At 41.4% G+C, this 26922-nt stretch overlaps 1 long non-coding RNA gene and 3 pseudogenes across 1 annotated transcript; 1 reads left to right on the top strand and 3 right to left on the bottom strand.

Annotated features, from left to right (window-relative positions):
* Positions 1–881: 881 nt before the first annotated feature.
* LOC117980722 (NADH-ubiquinone oxidoreductase chain 5-like) lies at positions 882–5175 on the bottom strand (annotated as a pseudogene).
* A 96-nt stretch (positions 5176–5271) lies between these two features.
* Positions 5272–9691, bottom strand: LOC117980724 (cytochrome c oxidase subunit 2-like; annotated as a pseudogene).
* Positions 5986–6890, bottom strand: LOC134730627 (ATP synthase subunit a-like; annotated as a pseudogene).
* A 13598-nt stretch (positions 9692–23289) lies between the features above and the next one.
* On the top strand, positions 23290–26567 carry LOC117980726 (uncharacterized). The gene is made up of 3 exons (XR_008625792.2): positions 23290–23987; positions 25766–25910; positions 26130–26567. It is a non-coding gene; the product is annotated as an uncharacterized LOC117980726 (long non-coding RNA).
* Positions 26568–26922: the final 355 nt, after the last annotated feature.

Below are 26922 nucleotides of genomic sequence, written 5' to 3'. Positions count from 1 at the left end.
GTCTACTGAGTAGCCTCCTCAGACTCATTGGACCAGGTCTGTTCCGATGTATGGGATGGCGGACAGTAGGTTTGTAATTACTGTGGCCCCTCAGAAGGATATTTGGCCTCATGGGAGGACATAGCCCATAAAGGCTGTTGCTATGGTTGTGAGCAAGAGGATGATGCCAATGTTTCAGGTTTCTAGGTAGAGAAATGAGCCGTAATATAGGCCTCGACCGATGTGCAGGAAGAGGCAGATGAAAAATATTGAGGCGCCGTTAGCGTGAAGGTAGCGGATGATTCAACCATAGTTTACGTCTCGGGTGATGTGGGCGATCGATGAGAAGGCGGTTGAGGCGTCTGGTGAGTAGTGTATGGCTAGGAGGAATAATCCTGTGGTGATTTGAAGGATTAGGCAGGCGCCGAGAAGTGAGCCGAAGTTCCATCATGCGGAAATATTGGATGGGGTGGGGAGGTCGATAAATGAGTGATTAATTAGTTTTATTAGTGGGTTAGTTTTGCGTGTTGGGGTCATTGGTGTTCTTGTAGTTGAAATACAACGATGGTTTTTCATATCATTGGTCGTGGTTGTAGTCCGTGCGAGAATAATGACATATGCTTTATTTTTATTGAGTGTGAGTTTAGTAATAGGGTTTGTGGGGTTTTCTTCTAAGCCTTCTCCTATTTATGGGGGTTTAGTATTGATTGTTAGTGGTGTAGTTGGGTGTATCATCATTTTGAATTATGGGGGAGGTTACATAGGTTTAATGGTTTTTTTAATTTATTTGGGGGGAATAATGGTTGTTTTTGGGTATACTACGGCGATGGCTATTGAGGAGTATCCTGAGGCATGGGGGTCAGGGGTTGAGGTTTTGGTTAGTGTTTTAGTAGGACTGGCGATGGAGGTAGGATTAGTGTTGTGGGTAAAAGAGTATGATGGGGTGGTGGTTGTAGTAAATTTTAATAGCGTGGGAAGTTGAATAATTTATGAAGGGGAGGGGCCAGGGCTAATTCGGGAGGATCCTATTGGTGCGGGGGCTTTATATGACTATGGGCGTTGGTTAGTAGTAGTTACTGGTTGGACATTGTTTGTTGGTGTATACATTGTAATTGAGATTGCTCGGGGGAATAGGTTATGTGATTAGGAGTAAGGTTAAGATGAGAGGGAAGAGAAAAGAGAGGAAATAAAGTTTGATTATACCTTTTTGGGTTGAGGTGGTAATGGAAGCGGAGATTTGGTATTGTGAAATTGTTTTAGGTAATAGTTTTTCTAATCAGGTCAGGTCTAGAAGGAGTAGGGGTAGGTTTTGGCTTGTAAGGAGGCCTAGATAGGGGACTGAGCGGTGTATAATGTTAGGGTAGAATCCGAGCATATTAGAGAAGTAAAATGTATATAGTGGGGATTTTATTTTGAGCTTGCTGGTTAGGTAATTGAGGTCTAGGGCTGTTAGAAGTCCTAGGGAAGTAACGCCTAGGGCTGTGAGTTTTAAGTAAAGGGGAATTGTCATTTGGGAAGTAGATATGGGGAGAATGTTGTTGGTAATGAGAAATCCTGCAAATAAGCTTCCAATTGTTAGGCGTTTAATGGGATTTAACAGAGTGGGGTTGTTTTCGTTAATGTTAGTGAGGGTTGGGAAGCGAGGTTGACCCATTAGGGTGAGGAGAATTATTCGGGTGCTGTAGGCGCTTGTCAGGGAGGTGGCGATGAGAGTAATAGATAGGGCTCAGGCGTTTATGTAGGATATGTTTGCGGTTTCGATGATGAGGTCTTTGGAGTAGAAACCTGTGAGGAAGGGTATTCCTGCTAATGCTAGGCTGCCAATGATGAGGGAGGTTGAGGTGAGGGGTATGGTTTTGAGTAGTCCTCCTATTTTTCGAATGTCTTGTTCATTGTTGAGGTTGTGGATAATGGATCCGGAGCATATAAATAGTATGGCTTTGAAAAAAGCGTGGGTGCAGATGTGTAGGAATGCTAGGTGTGGTTGGTTGATACCGATTGTGACTATTATGAGTCCTAGTTGGCTTGAAGTGGAGAAGGCTACGATTTTTTTGATGTCATTTTGTGTAAGGGCGCAGACTGCTGCGAATAGGGTGGTGATAGCGCCTAGGCATAGCGTGAGAGTTTGGATTAGTGGGTTATTTTCTGCTAGGGGGTGGAAGCGGATGAGTAGGAAGACTCCTGCTACGACTATGGTGCTTGAGTGGAGTAGGGCTGAAACGGGGGTAGGGCCTTCTATGGCTGAGGGGAGTCAGGGGTGAAGGCCTAGTTGAGCTGATTTGCCTGCTGCTGCTAGGAGGAAGCCTAGTAGTGGAGTAAGGCTTGGATTAGTACTTAGGAGGATTATTTGTTGTGGGTCTCATGAGTTGGAGTGTAGGAGGAATCATGCTAGGGCTAGGATAAAACCAATGTCACCGATACGGTTATATAGGATTGCTTGGATGGCTGCTGTGTTGGCATCTGTTCGGGCGTACCATCAGCTAATGAGTAGAAAGGATATAATTCCTACACCTTCTCAGCCGATGAAGAGTTGGAATAGGTTGTTAGCGGTGACTAGGATTAGTATGGTAATTAGGAAGATAAGTAAGTATTTGAAGAATTGGTTGATGTTTGGGTCTGAGTTTATGTATCATAGTGAGAATTCTATGATGGACCATGTAACGAACAGTGCTACGGGGATAAATGTTATGGAGAAATAGTCTAGTTTAAAGCTTAGGGAGAGTTGGGTTGTTTGGGTTGTTGCTCAGTGCCAGTTTGAGATAATAGCTTCTTGGTCTAGGCATATGAATATTGTTGTGGGGAAAAGGCTAATGATAAAGGTGGACGCGATAATGGATTTCACATAGTGGGGGTATGAGTTTTTTTTGTTAGGGTTAATGAGGGTGGTGAGGATGGGGGGAATTAAGGAAGTTAGGGTTAAGGTGGTTATGGTAGTATACATGGTTATTACTTTTATTTGGAGTTGCACCAAAATTTTTGGGGCCTAAGACCAACGGATGGCTGTTATCCTTTAAAAGTTGAGAAAGCCATGTTGTTAGGCATGGGGATACGAATTAGCAGTTCTTATAAGCTTTCTCGGTAAATAAGGGGTCGTGAGCCTCTGTTGTCAGATTCACAATCTGATGTTTTGGTTAAACTATATTTACAGGAGGTGAATCCAGTGATATTATCAGGATTGAGGGATAGAAGGAGGATGGGGGATAGGTGTATAAATATGAGAGTGTTTTCTCGTGTGAATGAGGGTTTTATGCTATTAATGTGGTGGGTGAGTGAGCCTCACTGTGTTGTGGTAAACATGTAGAGGGAGTACAGGGCTGTAATTAGTATGTTGAATCCTGTGAGTAGGAGGGTGGTATTTGATCAGGAGAATGAGGTTACTAGCACGGAGAGTTCTCCTAGGAGATTAATGGTGGGGGGTAGGGCGAGGTTGGCGAGGCTTGCTAGGAGTCATCAAAAGGCTATTAGTGGGAGTAAAGTTTGAAGTCCTTGGGAGAGAATTATGATGCGACTGTGGGTGCGTTCATAATTTGAGTTTGCTAGGCAGAATAGTAATGAGGATGTAAGTCCGTGGGCGATTATGAGAATGACTGCGCCGGTGAAGCTTCAGGGGGTTTGGATGAGAATGGCTGTTACTACGAGGGCTATGTGGCTGACTGAAGAGTATGCAATGAGCGATTTTAGGTCTGTTTGTCGCAGGCAGATGGAGCTTGTTATGATTATGCCTCATAAGGATAACATGAGGAAGGGATAGGCTATATGCTTTGTTAGGGGGTTGAGGATGAGTGTGAGGCGTATTATGCCATAGCCACCTAATTTTAAGAGTACTGCAGCAAGTACCATTGATCCGGCAATAGGGGCTTCGACATGGGCTTTAGGGAGTCATAGGTGGAGTCCGTAAAGGGGTATTTTTACCATGAAAGCCATCGTGTACGCTAGTCATATTAAGTTGTTGGCTCAGGTGTTTGATAGTTCTTGGGCTGTAAGAGTGAGCAATAGGATATTTAGTGAGCCTAGGGTGTTGTGGGTGTAGATTAGTGCGATGAGTAGGGGGAGGGAGCCTACTAGGGTATAGAATAGGAAGTATGTACCTGCGTTCAGGCGTTCTGGTTGGTTACCCCATCGGGTGATGATAGCTAGGGTGGGGATAAGTGTGGTTTCGAAGAAGATATAAAATATAATTAGCTCTGTGGCTGAGAATGTTATAATTAAGGAGATTTGGAGGGAGATTAGTATGGAGAGGTAGAGTTTTTTTCGTGATAGTGGTTCGTTGGATAGATGGCGCTGGCTTGCTATGATTGTGAGGGGTAGAAGTCAGGCAGTTAGTATTAGGAGGGGGGTTGTTAGGGGGTCGGAGGAGAAGGACAGGGAACAGCTGAATAGGTTGTTGTTGATTTGGTTAAAAAATAGTAGGGGAATGGTGCTGATAATTAGGCTGTGAGTGGTTGTGTTGATTCAAATTATACGTTTTTTAGAGAATCATGTTAGTGGTAGTAATATAATTGTTGGGATGATTAGTTTTAGCATTGGAGTAGGTTTAGGTTATGTACGTAGTCTAGGCCGTATGTGTTAGAGATTGAAACTAATAGTGCTAGACCTACTGCTGCCTCGCAGGCAGCAAAGACTAGTATGGTGATGGGTACAATATTGGCTAAGAGGGAGTGGGTATTGAGGGTTATGAGGGTGGCTATGATGAATAATGATAGTATTATTCCTTCTAGGCATAGTAGGGAAGATATTAGGTGTGAGCGGTATACTAGTATTCCTAGAAGTGAGATGGTAAATGCTAGTATAATATTTATATAAATAAGAGGCATTTGGTAAATATGATTATCATAATTTAATGAGTCGAAATCATTCGTTTTATTTAAACTATGTACCAATTCGGCTCAGTCTAACCCCTTTTGTAATCATTCGTAGGCGAGGCTTAGGGCTAGGATAGTGATTAATAAGAGGGATGATATGACTATTAGTGGTAGGTTGGCTGTTTGCAGGGCTCATGGTAAGGGCAATAGGAGGGCAATTTCTAGGTCAAATAATAGGAAGGTGATGGCTACTAAGAAAAATTTTATGGAGAAGGGGACGCGGGCAGGGGATATAGGGTCGAAGCCACATTCGTAAGGGTTAGATTTTTCTATGTAGCTGTTGAGTTGTGGTAGTCAGAATGTAATAATTATCAGTAGTAGGGCTTAAAGGGTATTGATTATTAAAATTAGGACGAAGTTTATTACTCTTTTTTGAATGTTGTCAAAACTAGTTAATTGGAAGTTAACGGTACTACTTATACTAAAAGAGTAAGATCCTCATCAGTAGATGGAGACATATAGAAATAGTCAGACTACATCTACGAAGTGCCAGTATCAGGCGGCGGCTTCAAAGCCGAAGTGATGTTTGGATGTGAAGTGAAATATTAGTTGGCGGATGAGGCAGATAGTGAGGAAAGTTGATCCAATAATGACGTGGAGCCCGTGGAAGCCTGTGGCTACAAAGAATGTTGAGCCGTAGATGCCATCGGAAGTGGTAAAAGGGGATTCGAAGTATTCTGAGGCTTGTAGGAGGGTGAAATAGAGACCTAGTAGAATCGTAATAAGTAGTGCTTGAATTATTTGGTTTCGGTTATTTTCTATTAAGCTGTGATGGGCTCAAGTAATTGATACCCCTGATGCGAGTAATACAGATGTGTTTAGGAGTGGGACTTCTAGGGGATTTAGTGGGGTAATACCTGTTGGGGGTCAGTGTCCTCCTAGCTGGGGGGTAGGGGCTAGGCTGGAGTGGTAGAAAGCTCAAAAAAATCCTGCAAAGAAAAAAACTTCTGAGGTAATAAAAAGAATTATCCCATATCGGAGACCTTTTTGGACGGGTGGTGTGTGGTGGCCTTGGTATGTGCTTTCTCGTATAACATCGTGTCATCATTGATATATGGTTAATGTGTTAGTTAGTAAGCCTAGTGTGAGCAGTGTTGTGGAGTAGAAGTGGAACCATATGGCTAGGCCGGAGGTTATTAGGAGGGCTGAGAGGGCCCCTGTTAGGGGCCATGGGCTGGGTTTTACTATATGATAGGCATGTGATTGGTGGGCCATTATGTGTTGTCGTGCAGGTAGAGGCTCACTAGAAGTGTAAAAACGTAGGCTTGGATTAAGGCGACGGCGACTTCTAGAATAGTCAGTAGAATTAGAATTGTGAAGATAATGAGTGTAGAGGGTAGATTGATAGTTGATAATGCTAGTGTGGCGCTTCCAATTAGGTGCATGAGTAGGTGGCCTGCAGTAATGTTAGCGGTTAGACGTACGGCTAAGGCTATTGGTTGAATGAATAGGCTGATAGTTTCGATGATAATTAGTATGGGGATAAGGGGTGTAGGTGTGCCTTGCGGTAAGAAGTGGGCTAGGGCATTTTTAGTCTTAAAGCGGAAGCCTATGACTACTGCGCCTGCTCATAGGGGGACAGCCATGGCTAGGTTTATAGATAGTTGGGTGGTTGGTGTGAATGAGTGGGGTAGAAGTCCGAGAAGATTAGTTGTGGCAATAAAAATGATTAAGGATACTAGTATGAGAGATCAAGTTCGTCCTTTAGTGTTGTGTATAGTTATTATTTGTTTTGAGGTCAGTTGAATTAGTCATTGTTGGGTGGTAATTAGTCGGTTGTTGATGAGATGTTTAGAGGTGGGGACCAGTAGAGGGGGGAATAGAATGATCAGTACTGCGGCGGGCAAGCCTAGGATTGTGGGGGCAGCGAATGAAGCGAATAGATTTTCGTTCATTTTGGTTCTCAGGGTTTATTGTAGTTTTTTATTTTTATGGGTTTTGGTGAGGGGGGTAGATGGTAATTTGAATTTAATATTTTTAGTTGGGTGATGAGAAATAGTGTAAGGAGTATAGGGGTAATTATGGTGGGTCATACGGCGGTATTTAGTTGGGGCATTTCACTGTAAAGAGGTGTTGGTCCTCTTAATCTTTAACTTAAAAGGTTAATGCTAGGTTAGCTTTACAGTGAGCTCTGGAGAGGGGTAGAGAAGGTGCTATAGAGTGAATACAGGTCCTATTTCAAAGATTTTTAGGGGGATTAATTCTAGGACGATGGGTATAAAACTGTGGTTTGCTCCACAGATTTCTGAGCATTGGCCGTAATATACTCCTGGTCGTGTGGCGGTGAAAGTGGTTTGGTTTAGGCGTCCGGGAATTGCGTCTGTTTTTAGGCCTAATGTGGGGACAGCTCATGAGTGTAGGACATCTTGCGATGTAATTATTATACGAACGGGGGCTTCAACTGGGAGGACCACCCGGTTATCAACGTCAAGGAGTCGTAGATCGCCTGGTTCTAGAAATAATGGGGGGTGTATGTAGGAATTGAAGATTAGTCCGCCGTAGTCGGTGTATTCGTAGGTTCAATATCATTGATGGCCGATTGATTTAATAGTAAAGGAGGGGTCGTTGACCTCGTCTGTTATGTAAAGGATACGTAGGGATGGGAGGGCAATAAGGACTAGGATGATGGCGGGCAGGATAGTTCAGACGGTTTCTATTTCCTGGGCGTCTGAAATACTAGTATTAGTTAGTTTTGTTGTGAGTGTTAGGAAAAGGGCGTACAGGACTAGGAAGCAGATGAGAAAGATAATTATGAGGGCATGGTCATGAAAGATAATAAGTTCTTCTATGATAGGGGAAGTAGCGTCTTGTAGACCTACTTGCGCTGCATGTGCCATTAAGATATACGGGGTTTAACCTGTAATTTAACTTTGACAAAGTTATGAAATAGTTTTTCTAATATCTTTTTGAAAAAGTCATGGAGGTCATGGGGTTGGCTTGAAACCAGCTTTAGGGGGTTCGATTCCTTCCTTTTTTGTCTAGATTTTATGTATACGGGTTCTTCGAATGTGTGGTAGGGTGGGGGGCATCCATACAGTCACTCCAGGTTTGCGGAGGGCTCTTCTACTATTAGGACTTTTCGTTTTGAAGCAAAGGCTTCTCAAATTATGAAAATTATTAATATTACTGCTGTTAGGGAGATGAATGAGCCTACGGATGATAGGACATTTCATGTGGTGTATGCATCGGGGTAGTCCGAGTAACGTCGGGGCATCCCAGATAGGCCAAGGAAGTGTTGTGGGAAGAAGGTTAGGTTTACGCCAATGAACATGATGGCAAATTGGATTTTGGCATAGGTTTGGTCTAGGGTATAGCCTGAGAATAGGGGGAATCAGTGAATGAAGCCTCCTATGATGGCGAATACAGCTCCTATTGATAGGACGTAGTGGAAGTGGGCTACGACGTAATATGTGTCGTGTAGTACGATGTCTAATGATGAGTTTGCTAGTACAATGCCGGTCAGGCCACCTACGGTGAAGAGAAAGAGGAACCCTAGGGCTCAGAGTACTGCGGCAGATCATTTCATATTGCTTCCGTGAAGTGTAGCGAGTCAGCTGAATACTTTGACGCCGGTAGGAATAGCAATGATTATGGTAGCGGAGGTGAAATAGGCTCGTGTGTCTACGTCTATTCCTACTGTAAATATATGGTGTGCTCACACAATAAACCCTAGGAAACCAATTGATATTATAGCTCAAACCATGCCTATATATCCGAATGGTTCTTTTTTTCCGGAGTAATAAGTTACAATATGGGAAATTATTCCGAAGCCTGGTAGGATAAGAATATAAACTTCGGGGTGGCCAAAAAATCAGAATAAGTGTTGATATAGAATAGGGTCTCCTCCCCCGGCTGGGTCGAAGAAGGTAGTGTTGAGGTTACGATCTGTTAATAGTATGGTGATGCCAGCAGCTAGGACTGGGAGGGATAGGAGAAGTAAGACTGCTGTGATTAGGACGGATCAGACGAAGAGGGGTGTTTGGTATTGGGTTATGGCAGGAGGTTTTATATTAATGATTGTTGTGATGAAGTTAATGGCTCCTAGGATAGAGGAGACGCCTGCCAGATGCAAGGAGAAGATGGTTAGGTCTACGGAGGCTCCAGGATGCGAGTAGTTTCCTGCTAAGGGAGGGTAGACTGTCCAACCTGTTCCGGCGCCGGCTTCTACTATGGCAGATGCAAGTAGAAGTAGGAGAGAAGGGGGTAGGAGTCAGAAGCTTATGTTGTTTATGCGGGGGAATGCCATGTCGGGGGCACCAATTATCAAGGGAACTAGCCAGTTGCCGAAGCCTCCGATTATGATAGGCATTACTATGAAGAAGATTATTACGAACGCATGGGCTGTGACGATGACATTGTAGATGTGGTCATTACCTAGAAGGTTGCCTGGTTGGCCTAGTTCAGCCCGAATAAGGAGACTTAGGGCTGTGCCCAGAACTCCAGCTCATGCGCCGAATAGTAGGTATAGTGTTCCAATATCTTTGTGGTTTGTAGAGAATAGTCAGCGGTCGGCGAACATCAGTAGGGTGGGGTAAAATGGCTGAGTGAAGCATTGGACTGTAAATCTAAAGACAGGGGTTAAGCCTCTTTTTACCAGCTCTGAGGTGATTTTCATATTGAATTGCAAATTCGAAGAAGCAGCTTCAAACCTGCCGGGGCTTCTCCCGCCTTTTTTTCTTGCGGCGGGAGAAGTAGATTGAAGCCAGTTGATTAGGGTGTTTAGCTGTTAACTAAATGTTTGTGGGTTTAAGTCCCATTAATCTAGTAAGGGCTTAGCTTAATTAAAGTGGCTGATTTGCGTTCAGTTGATGCAGAGTGGGGTTTTGCAGTCCTTAGTTGTTGCAGAAATTAAGTATTGTAACTTACTGAGGGCTTTGAAGGCTCTTGGTCTGTGTTTAACCTAAATTTCTATAAGATCATTAGTATGAAAGGGGAGATGGGTAGAAGCAGTGTGGTAAGGGTGATGAGTGTAGGGAGGAAGGGGATAGGTTTTGTATGTTCAAATTGTCATTTTATTTTTACGTTATTGGATATAGGAAGTAGTGTAATTGAGGTGGAGTAGATTAGGCGGAGGTAGAAATAGAGGTTAAGGAGAGTGATGATGGCTATGATGGTGGGGATAATGAGGTTATTATTTTTTGTGAATTCTTCGATGATAACTCATTTGGGCAAGAAGCCGGTTAGTGGGGGTAGGCCTCCTAGGGAGAGGAGGGTGGATGGGATTAGAGGAGTTAGTCATGTTAGCTTGTTTCAGGTGCGAGATAGTAGTAGGGTTGTAGTGCTGGAGTTTAAGTTGAGTAGCAGAAATGCGGTAGTAGTTAGGATGATGTAAATAGTTAAATTAAGAATGGTTATGTTAGGGTTGTATGGTAGAACTGCTATTATTCAGCCTATGTGGGTGATTGAGGAGTATGCTAGGATTTTGCGTAGTTGGGTTTGATTTAGTCCGCCTCAGCTGCCTGCTATAATGGACAAGATTGAAAGGGTGAGGAGAAGGTTTACGTTCAGTGATGAGGATATTTGGTATATAATTGAGATGGGGGCTAGTTTTTGTCATGTGAGGAGGAGTAGGCCGGATATTAGGGGGGTGCCTTGGGTAACTTCTGGAACTCAGAAGTGAAAGGGGGCTATACCTAGTTTTATTGCCATAGCTATTATAATTATTAATGATGAGTATTGATTGGTAGTATTGGTTATGGTTCATTGTCCGGAGAGTATATTGTTGGAGAGGATAGCTATCAGGAGAATTATGGACGCGGTTGCTTGTGTGAGAAAGTATTTGATGGCAGCTTCTGTGGAGCGGGGGCTTATTTTTTTGGTTAGGACTGGGATAAAAGCTAGTATGTTTATTTCTAGGCCTACTCAGGTGAAAAATCAGTGTGAGCTTAGCGCTGTAATGAGTGTGCCTGCAAAGATGGTAGAGTAGATGATGGGTTGGGCTAGGGGATTAATTAGTACGGGAAGGGTATAACCAACATTTTCGGGGTATGGGCCCGATAGCTTATTTAGCTGACCTTACTTTAGGATGGGGTGTGATAGGTGGCACGGAGAACTTTGGATTCTCAGGGATGGGTTCGATTCTCATAGTCCTAGAAATAAGGGGATTTGAACTCCTATTATTTACTCTATCAAAGTAATTCTTTTATCAGACATATTTCTTAGGTTTGAGGGGGGATGCTGGAGATTGTAGTGGGTATGGAGATATATCACATGAGTGATGCTAGGGTGAGTGGTAGGAAGTTTTTTCATAGGAGGTGTATGAGTTGGTCGTAGCGAAATCGGGGATATGCTGTTCGAATTCATAGGAACAGGGAGGTTAGAAGTAGAGCTTTGGTGACAAAGTATGTCGTGTAGAGTTCAGGGGAGTGCGTATCGTATGTTGTTCCTAGGAAGATTGTAGCAGTGAGGGTGTTTATTATAATAATGTTTATGTATTCGGCTATGAAAAATAGGGCAAAGGGGCCTGCGGCATATTCGATGTTAAAGCCTGAGACTAGTTCAGATTCTCCTTCAGTAAGGTCGAAGGGAGTCCGGTTGGTTTCTGCTAGTGTAGAGATAAATCATATTATGGCCAAGGGTCATGTTGGCAGGATTAGTCAGAGGTGCTCTTGTGTTGTGATAAGGGTAGAGAGATTGAAGGAGCCACTTATTAGTAGCGTTGATAGTAGAATAATGGCTAGAGTGACTTCGTATGAGATTGTTTGGGCTACTGCTCGTAATGCACCGATTAAGGCGTAGTTCGAGTTTGATGCTCACCCTGATCAGAGGATTGAGTAAACGGCTAGGCTAGAGGTGGCTAGAATAAATAGGAGGCCTAAGTTAAGATTGACTAGGGGGTTGGGCATGGGGAGGGGGGTTCATAGTAAGAGGGCGATGGTGAGGGCTAAGGTTGGGGCGGTGATGTAGAGGGTAATGGTTGAAGTGGAGGGTTTTAAGGGTTCTTTAGTGAAGAGTTTTATGGCGTCAGCGAAAGGCTGTAATAGCCCGTAGGGGCCTACAATGTTGGGGCCTTTGCGTAGTTGTATGTAGCCTAGAATTTTTCGTTCGGTTAGCATTAGGAATGCTATTGCGATTAGGATAGGTACAATGAGGAGTAGGAGGTTGGTCATGGGTATGTTGTTAAGAAGAGGAATTGAACCTCTGATTGTAAAGTTTTAAGTTTTATGCGATTACCGGGCTCTGCCATCTTAACAAACTCTGTTCTTGAGTGGGTGTTGGTGTGGTGTTAAATTGAGATAATATCATTTATTGGGGAAGGCGCTTTGTGAAGTAGGCCTCATTTCTCTTGTCCTTTCGTACAGGGAGAAATTTAGAACAGATAGAAACCGACCTGGATTACTCCGGTCTGAACTCAGATCACGTAGGACTTTAATCGTTGAACAAACGAACCTTTAATAGCGGCTGCACCATCGGGATGTCCTGATCCAACATCGAGGTCGTAAACCCTATTGTTGATATGGACTCTGGAATAGGATTGCGCTGTTATCCCTAGGGTAACTTGTTCCGTTGGTCAAGTTATTGGATCAATTGGATGTAATAATTCACTTTGACTGGTGAGGTCTTAGCATGTATTGCTCGGAGGTTGGGTTGTGCTCCGAGGTCGCCCCAACCGAAATTTTTAATGCAGGCTTAATAGTTTAGGACCTGTGGGTTTGTTAAGTATTGTTTGCATTAATGAATTAAAGCTCCATAGGGTCTTCTCGTCTTGCTATGTTATGCCCGCCTCTTCACGGGTAGGTCAATTTCACTGGTTGAAAGTAAGAGACAGCTGAACCCTCGTGGAGCCATTCATACAAGTCCCTATTTAAGGAACAAGTGATTATGCTACCTTTGCATGGTTAGGGTACCGCGGCCGTTAAACATATGTCACCGGGCAGGCGGTGCCTCTAATACTGGTAATGCTAGAGGTGATGTTTTTGGTAAACAGGCGGGGTAAGATTTGCCGAGTTCCTTTTACTTTTTTTAACCTTTCCTTGTGGGCATGCCTGTGTTGGGTTAACAGTGGGGGTAATAATGGCTTGTTGGTTGATTGTAGATATTGGGCTGTTAATTGTCAGTTTAATATTTTGGTCTGATGTAGGCTTATGCGGAGGAGAATGTTTTCATGTTACTTATACTAACATTAGCTCTTCTATGGGGTAATAGATTGGTCCAATTGAGTGTAAGGAGTTCGGTTGTATGTTTGGGATTTTTTAAGGTTGTGGGTGTTGAGCTTGAACGCTTTCTTAATTGGTGGCTGCTTTTAGGCCTACTATGGGCGTTAAATTTTTTACTCTCTTTACAAGGTTTTTTCCTAGTGTCTAAAGAGCTGTTCCTCTTTGGACTAACAGTTAAATTTACAGGGGGATTTAGAGGGTTCTGTAGGTAAATTTAAAGTTGAACTAAGATTCTATCTTGGACAACCAGCTATCACCAGGCTCGGTAGGTTTGTCGCCTCTACCTATAAATCTTCCCACTATTTTGCTACATAGACGGGTGTGCTCTTTTAGCTGTTCTTAGGTAGCTCGTCTGGTTTCGGGGATCTTAGCTTTGGTTCTCTTTGCAAAGTTATTTCTAGTTAATTCATTATGCAAAAGGTACAGGGGTTAGTCCTTGCTGTATTATGCTTGGGTATAATTTTTCATCTTTCCCTTGCGGTACTATGTCTATTGCGCCGGTTTACAATTTCTATCGCCTATACTTTATTTGGGTAAATGGTTTGGTTAAGGTTGTTTGGTAGTAGGGTGGAGGGGGTTTGGGGCTAGGTTTGGCTCAGAGTGGTCAAGTTGAGTTGAAATCTCCTAAGTGTAAGTTGGGTGCTTTATGTTAAGCTACACTCTGGTTCGTCCAAGTGCACTTTCCAGTACACTTACCATGTTACGACTTATCTCCTCTATATAAATGCGTAGGGGGTTTAAGTTAAATATCCTTTGAAGTATACTTGAGGAGGGTGACGGGCGGTGTGTACGCGCTTCAGGGCCCTGTTCAACTAAGCACTCTACTCTTAGTTTACTGCTAAATCCACCTTCGACCCTTAGGTTTCATAAGGGTTATCGTAATTTTCTGGGGTAGAAAATGTAGCCCATTTCTTGCCACCTCATAGGCTACACCTTGACCTAACGTCTTTACGTGGGTACTTGCGCTTACTTTGTAACCTTCATCAGGGTTTGCTGAAGATGGCGGTATATAGGCTGAGCAAGAGGCGGTGAGGTTGATCGGGGTTTATCGATTACAGAACAGGCTCCTCTAGAGGGATATGAAGCACCGCCAGGTCCTTTGAGTTTTAAGCTGTGGCTCGTAGTGTTCTGGCGAGCAGTTTTGTAAATTTAACTGTTGAAGTTTAGGGCTAAGCATAGTGGGGTATCTAATCCCAGTTTGGGTCTTAGCTATTGTGTGTTCAGATGTCTTAAAGCCACTTTCGTAGTTTATTTTGTATCAGCTGGAGTTTTTTACAACTCAGGTGAATTTTAGCTTTATTAGGGGGCTGATCTAAAACACTCTTTACGCCGGTTTCTATTGACTTGGGTTAATCGTGTGACCGCGGTAGCTGGCACGAAATTGACCAACCCTGGGGTTAGTATGGCTTAGTTAAACTTTCGTTTATTGCTAAAGGTTTATCACTGCTGTCTCCCGTGGGGGTGTGGCTAGGCTAAGCGTTTTGAGCTGCATTGCTGCGTGCTTGATACTTGTTCCTTTTGATCATGGTGATTTAGAGGGTGACTCACCGGGACGGGGATGCTTGCATGTGTAATCTTACTAAGAGCTAATAGAAAGGCTAGGACCAAACCTGTTTGTTTATGGGGTGATATAAACCCGTCGAAACATTTTCAGTGTATTGCTTTAAGGGGGTAAGCTACATAAACTGTGTAGGGGTGTCTTTGGGGTTTGGTTGGCTCAGAGTATAGGGTTAGCAGCGGTATATGTGCTGAGTGGGGTGGGTAGGGGGTTACGTTGTTAGGGCTAGTGGAATGGGAGTTGGGGGGGAGGGCATGCTAGTTGAGGGGTGACTGTTAAAAATGCATACCGCCAAAAGATGAAATTTGAAGTCTGGTTAGGCTGGTGTCTGGGTTCTTTGTTTTTGGGGTTTGGCAGAGATGTATTTGAGTGCTGTAGCCAGGAGTGGGGGGGGGGGGGTTTGTGGAAGTTTTTTGTTATGATGTTGGTGTGGAAAGCAGTTACGTGGGTATTTTGCTGCTGTTATTATGTCCTACAAGCATTAATTAATTAACACGCTTTAATAGGTATGCTAAGCCATAATATTGAACGTAGGTGCGATAAATAACATGATGGGGCAGGAATCAAAGACAGATACTGCGACATAGGGTGCTCCGGGGACAGCGTTTTGCAATGCTATCGCGTGCACACGCGTGTTCATAAACGTGTTCAGAACTTCTATAATCTTTTTGTGTCTGTTGGATCTTTAATGGTGTTTTCTTTTTCATGTCAGTTATTTGTAACTTGTGTTTTTATTATTTTTTTGATCAACATTGCTATAGGTCTATGCTTTTTAAAAAATTTATTTAAGGCCAGGCATGGTGGCTTACGCCTGCAATCCCAGGACTTTGGGAGGCCGAGGCAGGTGGATCACGAGGTCAAGAGTTGAAGACCAGCATGGCCAAGATGGTGAAACCCCATCTCTACTAAAAATACAAAAATTAGCTGGGCATGGTGGCAGGCACCTGTAATCCAGCTACTTGGAAGGATGAGGTAGAGAATTGCTTGAACCCGGGAGGTGGAGGTTGTGGTGAGCCTAGATCGTGCCACTGCATTCCAGCCTGCATGACAGAGTGAGATTCTATCTCAAAAAAAAAGTTAATATAAATATGATGATTTTTAATCTTATATGTGTGTTTCTTCACTCATTGAGAGGTGTGTAATAATGTTTTGCAATGTGATTATGAATTTGTCTATCTAACCATTTGGAAGCTATGTTCTTATATATAAATTTAGAATTGTTTAATCTACCTGGTGGATTAACCAGTGAATTGTTCTTCTACATCACTTCTTCGTTCAAGGATAATGTGTTTGATATTAATATAACTTTTGTTATATTTGTACTTGTACTATCATTTACCTTCAGCCTTTCTGAGCTCAAGTGAAAAAACCTGCAAAGTACAGGGCCCAGGCTAACTTCTCCTTTCCTCTATCTTCTTGAGGTCTTAGTTTATCTCCAGATCCTGGCTTTGTTGGAAGCTCTTACTTCAATACTGCCCATTCAGTCATGTAAGATGCCCAATAATTCTTCTGGTTCTATGGCTTTGGCATCGGCCTTAGCGACAGATTTGCTCAAGAATCAACAAAAATTCTTGTAGAAGAAGCAGATGTAAAATATCAGCTCACTGCTCTATAAATCCCTTATCTTGAATTTTGACCCATCAAATTCTGTGAGTTCCATCAGTTCTTTTATATATTTAGTTTTGTTTTTTTTTTTCCATTTTTATCCAGGTTTCTTTGTTGTCATTGCTGGGAACATTGGTCTGGTGAAAGCTATTTCATCATGGTCAGAAGTAATATTACAGTAATCATTTAAAAATATCTCATATCACATCATTCCACTGCTCAAAACACTCACATCACAAGAAAATGGAAGTCAAAGTCATTACAAAGGCATAGAATCCCCATAAAACCTTGACTGACTGCTCAGACCTGATGTCCTAGCACTCACCCACTACTTTACTCTACATTGTGCTTCAACCATTCTGATGATGTTTTCCTATTCCTTGATAGTCCAATATTAGCAATACTCTTTGTTTTCACTTCTTGCAGTGTTATTCCTCCAAATATTTGCATGACTCATTCCTTTTTTGTGTTGATTTCTCTGCATTGTTTGTTTTATATAAGGCCTGCAACATCAGTCTGCATACTTATGATGCTTTTTAATTTTTCTTAATAGCTCTTATCTCCACCTGTCATAATAGATATTTACTTGTATTTTTTTCTGTATTTCCCTCTCTCTAGTAGATTATGATTATATTACATGAAAACGGAGACCTTGTCTACTCTGGTCACTGCTCAATATCTAGCACTTGGAATATTTCCTGATAGTGTATGGTATTTAATAAATATTTATGTATTCTGTCAGCCCACCATTTCATTTTATTTTGCCCCATTTAATCAGAAAATTTTCCTTTTTTATAGCCATAGATGAATAGATTACTCAGAAAATTCTGGAATCTATTAAAACTAAACAGAAAAACAAACAAATCCAAAACACATAGGAACAAACACAACAACCCCCAAACAAGCAAAACAACAAATACAATTTACTGCAGACTATGACAGAAATTTTGGCATAGAGACTGCAATTAAATTGTGAGTTTATGAACAAAATAGTGTTAGGAATTGTGATAAATACCACTTATCACATTATGTAATAATTTGAACCATGGGGGAAAAAGACATTTAAAAGCAAGACTTAAAAGACTTGAGACATACAGCAGAACTCTACACCATTGTACATAATTATAGGGAAAACAGCCAGCAGATTTATAATCTAGGACCTATAGTAAAATAATCTATGTAGCATTTAATACTAAGATATGTAAAAACGAAAACATCATTAGGGAATATTTGAATCAATTTTCTCAGCATAGAATGTAAAAGCCAGTGAACTGACAACTAAATAGAAGCTGCAGATGGAGAGATGCAGAAAGAATACTATTTTACCAACTCCCTTCAGAAAAAAAAGAACAGTGAATTCACTTTGCTGGAGATGAGTGGAGGGAAGTTTTATGGAGAGTTTTTATTTAGGATGATATATGGATAATTATTATAGGTTGAATTTTCTCCTGCTAAAGTGCTTATGTTGAAGTCCTAACCTCCAGTTCCTTAGAATGTGACTATATTTCCTCTTTAAGGAGGAAATGAAGATTAAAGGAGGTCATTAGGGTAGGCCCTAATTCAATTTTACTTATGCCCTTTTAAGAAGAGAGATTAGGACACAAGACATGATAAAAGGGACGACTGTATGAAAACAAAGAAGAGAGCCATCTACAATTCAAGGTGAGAAGTCCTCAGAAGCCCTGCTGACACCTTGGCCTTTGACTTCTGAACTGAGAGGAAATAAATTTATGTTGTTTAAGCCATCCAGCTTCTGGTACTTTTTCATGGCAGTCCCAGCAAATTAACGCAGCATGTTTCCAACCTAAAAGGAAAGTATGGAAGAAACGAGATGGATGAAGCAGTGAAGAATGGAAATAACTTTTAGATCAAGGACCAAAAGATGGTAGAGTGATGTATCCAGAGGTATAATAGTGAGGTAGAAATTGGAGAATGTGTTAAATTGTATCATAATAACTATTTAGCAAAAGGTACTGATAACAACAAGAGGCAGCCAAATGCCTAAGCAGATAGGGGCTGGTGCCCAGTGAAACCCCACCTCCAATCAAGCCAAAGACAGTTTAAAGACTGAGAGCCAAGCTACAAGTTAAATCCTCAGAGTGGATTGAGAAATTGTCTTCCTGTTTCAGGTGCTTTCCTCTGATTGATCCCCACCATTCACCCATTTTACATATACTTACCTTTTCCTAATTGGTTTTCTACCCTGTTGTGCCCACATTTGAGGGGTGTCTTCACTTTAACTTTATGCATACTCACAAAACAATTAACACACATTCCCTATCCTGCGCCTATAAAGACCCCAGACTCAGCTGGTAGAGGAGGAGATGGCCAGACTTTGGGGAAGACTTCCTGCCCGCCTCCAGCTCCCATCTCCAGCTGCCCTCTCCACTGAGAGCCATTTTCATTGCTCAGTAAAATTCTCTGCCTTCACCATCCTTCAATCATTCATGTGATCTCATTCTTCTTGGATGCTGGACAAGAGCTCATGATCCACCAAGTGTAAGTACCCAGAAAAGGCTGTCACACTGGCCCTTTGCCCTCACTGGTGGAGGGAAACCACCCTTCTTAAGAAGGCAAGGGGCCAACTGAGCTGCTAACACACTGCTGTATGTTGGACTGCAGATGGCAGAACTAAATGAGCACTGTAACACCCCCTCCAGTCTCACTGGGATCATGGGCACCTTCACCTGGGTTTCACCACATTCCCTTCATGGTGACATCCCTTGTCTGACCATGGGCCCCACATGGCGATTGTTCCTGTGTTGGTGCCTGGAGTGGCTGTCCGGGTCCTGCATTTGCTCGCTTACGTGCTCCTTTCTGCAAGGGGCTGAATGCAATGGACCAAAAAAATGGGACACCCCTGCTGCAAGTCTGGTGAAGGGGCCAAGAAAAATCCTGCATCATCTGTGGGCTCATCCAGGACTCAGAAGGGTGAGTGAATATGGATCTGACTCTTCACTTTTTTCCAAGACTTCTTGTGCTCAAACTTTCCTCTGAAGGGAGATGAAGCACCAAACCTCTGAGTGGCCAGTTAAGAGCAAATGGCACAGCTAGAGAGGACAGGATGTGACCCTGCCACCTCTCTTTCAGATGAAAGAAATGTTTTTTTGTTTCTCTTCACAGAGGTCTAGCCACTGTGTTGAACCAGAATAAAGTCCTGGGGCAACTGAAGACATCTGGCCAAGGCCACTCCTCAGGGTTGCTGGAAGGCCCCTAGACTGGCTCTGTCCCCAAACTCCCATCAGAGCATTGGCCAAGACCCCCAGACTTTTCTGTGGTATTTTTCATTCCTTCTTTTATGCTTTGAAATGGCTCCTATCTCTTCTTTTATAATGTTAAAGGTGTTGCTGCAAACTGCAGAGATATTACTAGGTGGAATAAGCATTTGACTTAGCCACCAAATATGCAATTCAGAGCAATGTGATTCCCATCTGCTGTTAGAGGCAAGGAGGATACAGTGATTAAGAATATTTCCCCTGTTGAAGGAACCCATTTGCATAGATCAAGAGGCTTTTTCCCTCAGGCACCTGCCCCTACCCCTACACTTAAGCTTTTCTTTTTTCCTTTTATCCACCTTGTCAGGGGTTCACATGACCCTGCAAATGCGGGGAGCTCTTCTAGGCGAGGAGAATTGTTTTTTCTACCTTAGAACTATGCTTACGATAGGGAAGCAATGGAGGAGTGACCATCCTGTCTGCTGGCTGCAAATTTGGCTAGGGAAGCAATGGAGGAGTGACCATCCTGTCTGCTGGCTGCAAATTTGGCAAGGGCCACCTGGGACTTAATTTAAAGAAATCCATGCACTCCCCTGAGACAACTTTTTTCCAAAACTCAATTGCAAGCTTTGGGTTGAAGCCCTAGAGAGGAAAACTAGATCTGAGGGATCCAAAGGCAGGCAACCACAGAAGTGAAGGGGCACTGTGCAGGTGAGCATGACTAATTCCTGCCCATTAGCCTCCCAACGCACACATTTCATGGGTAGATGTTATACTAGTATCCATGGCATAAACGAGGTCTGGGGAACTCAGAGTTTACTGACAGCAGTGGGGACAGGCAGCGTGTGGGTGAGTGCCAATCATTTCCACCCTTTAGGCCTCCCTGTTAATGTGGATGAAAGCTGCATTGGCACTCATGGGCAGCACCCTGCTGATGTCACTGGGACCCAAGGATTTAAGGATGGAAGAAGGAAGGGGGATCCCATTTCTTTCTCTCCTTCACATACCCAATGTATTCATTTGGAAGAGAAAGGAACTGAGAGACCACTTTTCCTCTCTTTCCAAATGGATAACCAATCATCTTCAGTCAATACTTCTGAATCACTGGGACTCCTTTGGGGAAAAAAAAAAAAGACTTTTCCTCTGTCCTCTCTTTGTGGATGAGTAATTGTGTCCCTATACCAGGACACTCTCCTCAGATGCATCTTCCAAACTGGGAAAAGTTAATTTCACAAACCTTAAATTGCTTGGCTTAAAATTGAGCTTGGGGGAAGGGAATGCAGAGGCCTGATATAGCAGCAAAACAGTAAAAGTTTTTTACTGATCGGACTTCTGGCCTCTCTCTCCCTGTGCAAACTTATAAAAAGGAATGGTAAGGGTCACTGTAAAGTTCTGAAAAACCTGGATGAGGGCTCCATCTTGTTTTACGTCCTTGAGAGCCTGATCTTGCAACCACATAACGGTAGTTTCTTTTGGTCTCTGCCATTTTAAAATAGCGGCCTGGGTTCAATTCCGGCCAGGGAATGAGTACTTTCTGGTTAATATCTGTGTGACTTTTACTATTTGCTGATTCTCTTCCCCTCTATGAACTTCTAGTTTCCTTTCTTAAATCTTCCTTTCTCTGAGCTACCTATAAAGATTCTAGATTTTCTAAAAACTGCTTATCACCTCTTTGAAAATACCTCATACACTTGTGGTTAAGTCATAACCTTAGCTGAGGCTTGCTGGTTTCACCTGTGAGGCTGCATTTGGTAAATTTCTAAAGCCAGAAATATGGGCTACTTGGCATGGTTAAAGTCAGGTAACAAGGGATTTAAAAGAATTTTCTTAAAGAGCACTATGGTTAAAAGTCACCTTAAGTAAAAGTGAATATCAAAGTCATAAGTATTTAATATAGTTAAAAGACCTTTATATTTTTTTATTCATGGACCTTGTTTTTTTGGACAAAGGTTTTTTTCATAGTCAACTGAATTATTTTTCTCCATTTTGTCTTTTCACTTTTAGTGCACACCCAATAGGCCCTAAGATAACTTCTAAGAGAATAGGATTCCTTGGAAAAAACAGAGAAGGTGCCATGAACCCCATTTTGGAGGGGAAAAAAACCCCTCTTTTTACCTCATGGAACCCTAGGAATTAAAAGCAGATAGACCCCTCTCAAAATCTGTTTTTGTATTCCAGCTATGCCTGTTTATTAGGCCCTAGAAACTGCATGTTTTCCTAGCCCTCCTTTTTGAAAGGCTCCACCCTGAGGTCCATAATCCAATTAGGAGATTGGCAAATGAAAAATATTTCAACTACTGGATCTTCTTATGTCTGTCTTTGTAGTCATATATGTGTTATGTGTGTGATGTGTATATAAAAAAGAGCTCTAATTAATTGGCTTAGAGAAAAATAAGCACTTAGATCAAATTTTTTTGAAGGAAAAATAAGAGCTATACTGCCTTTTATTTCATGTGATTTAATCTTTGAGAAATAAAAATGGTTCTACTTTGGGAGGCCGAGGCGAGCGGATCACGAGGTTAGGAGATAGAGACCATCCTGGCTAACAAGGTGAAACCCTGTCTCTACTAAAAATACAAAAAATTAGTCAGGCGTGGTGGTGGGCAGATGTAGTCCCAGCTACTTGGAAGCTGAGGCAGGAGAATGGCGTGAACCTGGGAGGCGGAGCTTGCAGTGAGCTGAGATTGAGCCACTGCACTTCAGCCTGGGCGACAGAGCGAGACTCCATGTCAAAACAAACAAACAAACAAACAAACAGTTCTAAAGATTACTGGTAAGATACAAATGTCTTTGAAATGTACATATGCCATCTAAATTATGCAGGTCAGATACTAGGTTTGCTAAATATTTTAAGGTTGTAAACTGCTTCTTTAGTTTTTCAGAACTGGTCAATTTACCTGCTTCGCAATTTGGTAAGGCTTAGGGAAATATAGAATTAACCATACCCCAAACTATGTTGGAAAGAGTCATACTTTATCTGCACCTAGTATATAATTGAAATAACTTATCAGATTTTACATTAAAATTTAAAATTGCTCAGAATTACCATTATAACATGTAATTGAGACTACTGAAAATAGATCTACATGCAAGTTGTGTGAGAGAAGTAAAATGTGTTTTTAGATAAAGATTATAAAAAGGCATGGGAATGTAAATTTTTGTCTAGTTTAGAGGGTTAGAGGATTGTTTTAAATTAGATAAGATAAAGCTAAATGTTTAAATAAGTTGAGAAAACTTTGCAAAAATTAATGTTGTAAAAGAAATTCTGTGTGTGAACATATTAACAAAAATTTGTAAAGGATTATCAAAGGTTTATAAGACTCTCATCTCATGGTCAAATTGATTAAGATAGGCTAAGATTATCTATAAAGTCTCATTTAAAAAATGGGGTTGACATTAATAGTAGACTGATGCAAGAGTAAAATTTGGCCTTCTCTCTCTTGAACAGGATTTTCATGTAATTTTAAAGACAGATTGTTTGGAATCAAGTCTTTCTTCCTAATGAATAAAAGTTTTGCCTTGTTTTAAAATTTTTGAGTCAACATTTTGGCTAAAATAAATGACTTATGGTAATGCAGAATTCTATTTCATAATATCAAGTGTTTTAAAATTTTAACCTGTTTGGTAGCCTTCCCAAAATAAAAATTCATCTTCAAAAATTGTCTTCTCTGACCCCTAAGTTTTGAATTCTACAGAGGTCCCTTGGAGCATCCAAAAGAGAGGAAAACAGGATTATTTGATATGTTTAGTTACATGGGATTGCCAAAATAAAAATAAAGTTTAATATTCATTAGGTTATATAATAGAAGATTAATGTATGTTCCAAAATTGTATGAAATTTCTAAAATTCTAATGTCTTAGTATATAGTATCAATCATAATTTAGGTTCTTGTGTTAAGTTATTGTAAACCATAGAAATAATCAAATTTCTATGTCAATCATGTTTTTGATTGTCACCACCCATAGACATTATGTCACTCACAGACAATTGTTGTCTTGTTTTCATCCTTTTCAAAAGACAGTTTATAATCAGCTATAGGACTTTGATTGGTGCTCTCAAATGCAAGTTTCTAATAACTTTGGAGACTGTGATGATGGAACAGAGGAAAAACATATAATACTCATGAAGAGCTAAAATGTTCATGAATATCAACCCAAACAAGAGTTAATGGAATGGACTGAACTAATATAAAACTGAAATAATCTTTTTTAACTTTTTCTTAAAATCTTGCTGATTCTTGTTTTGTTTTTCAGAGTCAAGGAAAGTTTTCTTTTGAACTATCAACAGTTTTTAACAATTAAGTTATTTTCCTGTGAACAAAATTTGGAGCATATTTGTTTCTCTTGGCCTGGCTTCTCCAGAATTTCAAAACTATTTATGAGTATTCTTAACTTATGGCAATATAGTTATTTGCATCAGTGCAATAAAAATCTATTTTCTTCTGCAGCAGGACACAATTGGAGAAACTGGTAGTTTTACCAAGGCTCTGACTGGAAGGGTGTGCTTTCCTTTAAGGAATCAAGCTTGACTTGCAGAGTCAATGAAAACCCCTGGGGAAAACTGGCCTCACACCTTGTCTTCACAGTTCTGGCATAGGGTTGCAAGCCTGTGGTAAGTAAAGAATGTCACTTTCTAACAGGCCCAGGAGCCACATGTTATCTTGAAACCTCAAGAAGAGAGGAATTTACCCAACTCATATTTATTTGAGGGTACAAGCCCTTGTGGGCTCAGCTTTATCTGAGATTCCTTGTGGAACAGAGTTCCATCAAAGCCAATTTAAAAAGTCTATGTGAAAGATAGTTATTCTTGCCACACTTTATGTGAATAATCAGGTCAAGCATAAGACTAAGGTTTATTTTGCAAACAACACAGTCCTATAGTGATTTGTTTTTAGCAAAACTGAGGATTGGACAGAGAAAAATTATGTCTCAAAACTTATATGCTTGTCATTAAATTCTAGTCTCATTACTTGTTTTTAAGTTTTTTCCTACATTTTACACTAATCATGCTTATTCCTGTGAACCAACCAGTGATCTACAGCTGCAGCTCAGGAGAAACAAAAGGGATAGGTAATGTAAAAATCTGGATCAATATTCTAGTTCTGAGCCATTATCCTGCAAATCTTGCCAGGTAATTGAAGTAAACAGGATGCCCATCACCCAGAGGTTTCTTTGGGAAAATAAGACCAAGGGAGCTAACCAAAGCCAAGTCCTATGCACCCAAATCTTAGTAGGCTTAACTATAGCCACCAGTTATCTGTGCATAAAAGCAGTCTCGGGATTTTTGAGCTGCCCCTACCCCTGCCTTGTTTTGTTTTGATACATATCTTGTAATAACCTGGTTTGTCTCTTCTGGCCTTCAGGCAGTCATACTCCAAACAGTCATGAAACCAGAGGTTCAAACGATGGCTCCCTTTTACAAGGGAACCTTAGATGGGCCTCTGAGGGAAATCTGACTGCTGTATTCCCAAAACAGTGACCCCTGTCAACAGGAAGCCATTAAGACTGGTCTTTGTCCCCATTCTAATGGAAGTTAGATGTACTTCTTCAGAGGGGGAAATGATAGAGGCAGGAGGCAGACAAATGTCTAGGCAGATAGGGGCATGTATCTGGTGAAACTCCACCTCCAAGCCAAAGACAGTTTAAAGCCTGAAAGCCAAGCTGCAAGCTAAATCCTCAGACAGGATTAAGAACCTGTCTTCCCTTTTGGCACACTTTCCTCTGACTGATCCTTACTCTCCACCTATTTTACATAGATTTACCCTTTCCATATTGGTTTTCTATACTGTTGTGCCCAGCTTTCAGTGTTCCCTTCACTTTAAACTTTTTTGCCTGCTCACAAACCAATCAGCATGCATTTCTCATCCTGCACCTTTAAAGACCCAAGACTCAGTCAGTAGAGGAGGAGACAGCCTAACTTTGGGGAAGATGACCTGCCCTTCACCTCTTTCTCCAGCTCCCCTCTCCACTGAGAGCCGTTTTCATCACTCAATAAATTTATCTGCCTTCATCCATGTGGCTTAATCATCCACATAACCTTACCCTTCTTGGACACAGGACAAGAGCTTGGGGCCCCTGAGTGTGGGTACCCAGATGGGGCTATCACACTGACCCTTTGCCTTTGTCAGTGGAGGGCAGCTGCCCCATGGGATGAGACAAGGGGCCAACAGAGCTGCTAACATACTGCCATCTGTTGGACTGTGGACAGGGAAAGTAAATGAGCACTGTAACAACCTCTCCAGTCTCTTTGAGGTCATTGGCATCCTCACCTGGGTGCCACTGCATTCCCCTTAAGGCAACATGCCTAGTCTGACTGTGGGCCCTACACAGAACTTGCTTCTATGTTTGCTGGATCCCACACTCACTTGCTCATGTACTCTCTCCCACAAGGGGCTGAGCACAGTGGACCAAGTGGACGGGGCACCCTTGCCACTAGTCCAGTGAAGGAGCTGAGAAAAATCCTGCATCAGTACTTAATAGCCATATCAGCACAGATTAAACTTCAGTTTCTACCTAAGGATCTTATATGTCTCAGGTAAATTTAAACACTCTACAATTTACACAGTTATTAGGGACTTTGTACTTTGTATTCTCCATCACCCATAGGAGCATTTCTTTTATCCTGGACAACATACTGGTTACTTTTTCAGGTATCTAACTCAAATCCGTTGTCATTGCATACTTAGCTTTCAGTAAGAAATGACCAAAAATAGTGAATTAATGTTTAAACAGTTACATGTATTTATATTTGCAGGAGAAAATAAGAATCAGAAGACAACAGAAGTGAGACATAACAAAGAAATCAGAAGGACAAAAAGTATGTAACTTAAATAAATTTAATGAGGTTTAGTGATTTGGAAACAACAGCAAACAACAGCAAACAACAAACAGATACCTAAGGATTTAGCAGAATTTAGAAAAGGGCCAGAAAATAATAGTGTAATGATCAAACCTGAAAATTAAAAAATAATAATATGATAGGTTTGTGTTTATTTAATAGAGGGTCAAAGGAAAATCCAAGAGTTTAAATAATTGGATCAGTGTGGACCATGTCATTGGGCATGTATGTTATGGAACAGAACGTTCATTCTAACCAAAGGGGTAAAACCCACCTGGATCAACTCTGTGAGAGATGTATTGTAAACAGTTGCTCACACATATACAGGTTAATAAAATCTCCAGCCATGAATCCTATCATTATATTCCTTTTATTATATGGATTATTCAGGAATATTTGGTTATGATTTGAGAGTTCCTATCTTATTACAGATATCAAATGCAAAATTAAGATTTTTTTCTATTTTTATGTACGTTCCACATTGTTGATTTGTGCTTACTAATCTATTAATTAGACAGATGGGCCATTGGTTTCTGAACAATTACTATTGAGGAAAAAACTCTCATTGTTTACAGAAATATTAGAAAATATTTTCTGTTTTTATTAATTGATATCAACCTGTCTCAGTCAGGTATTCCAAGTTCAAAGTTCGCTAACTTCTCTGTTTTCTTACAGATTTTTGACTTCTCTGTCCTTTGTGGATGATAAT

The sequence above is a fragment of the Pan paniscus genome, chromosome 5, assembly GCF_029289425.2.
Source record: "Pan paniscus chromosome 5, NHGRI_mPanPan1-v2.0_pri, whole genome shotgun sequence".
NCBI lineage: Eukaryota > Metazoa > Chordata > Mammalia > Primates > Hominidae > Pan > Pan paniscus.
The sequence above is the reverse complement of the archived record's forward strand: the minus strand, read 5'-3'. Positions and strand labels throughout refer to the sequence as shown.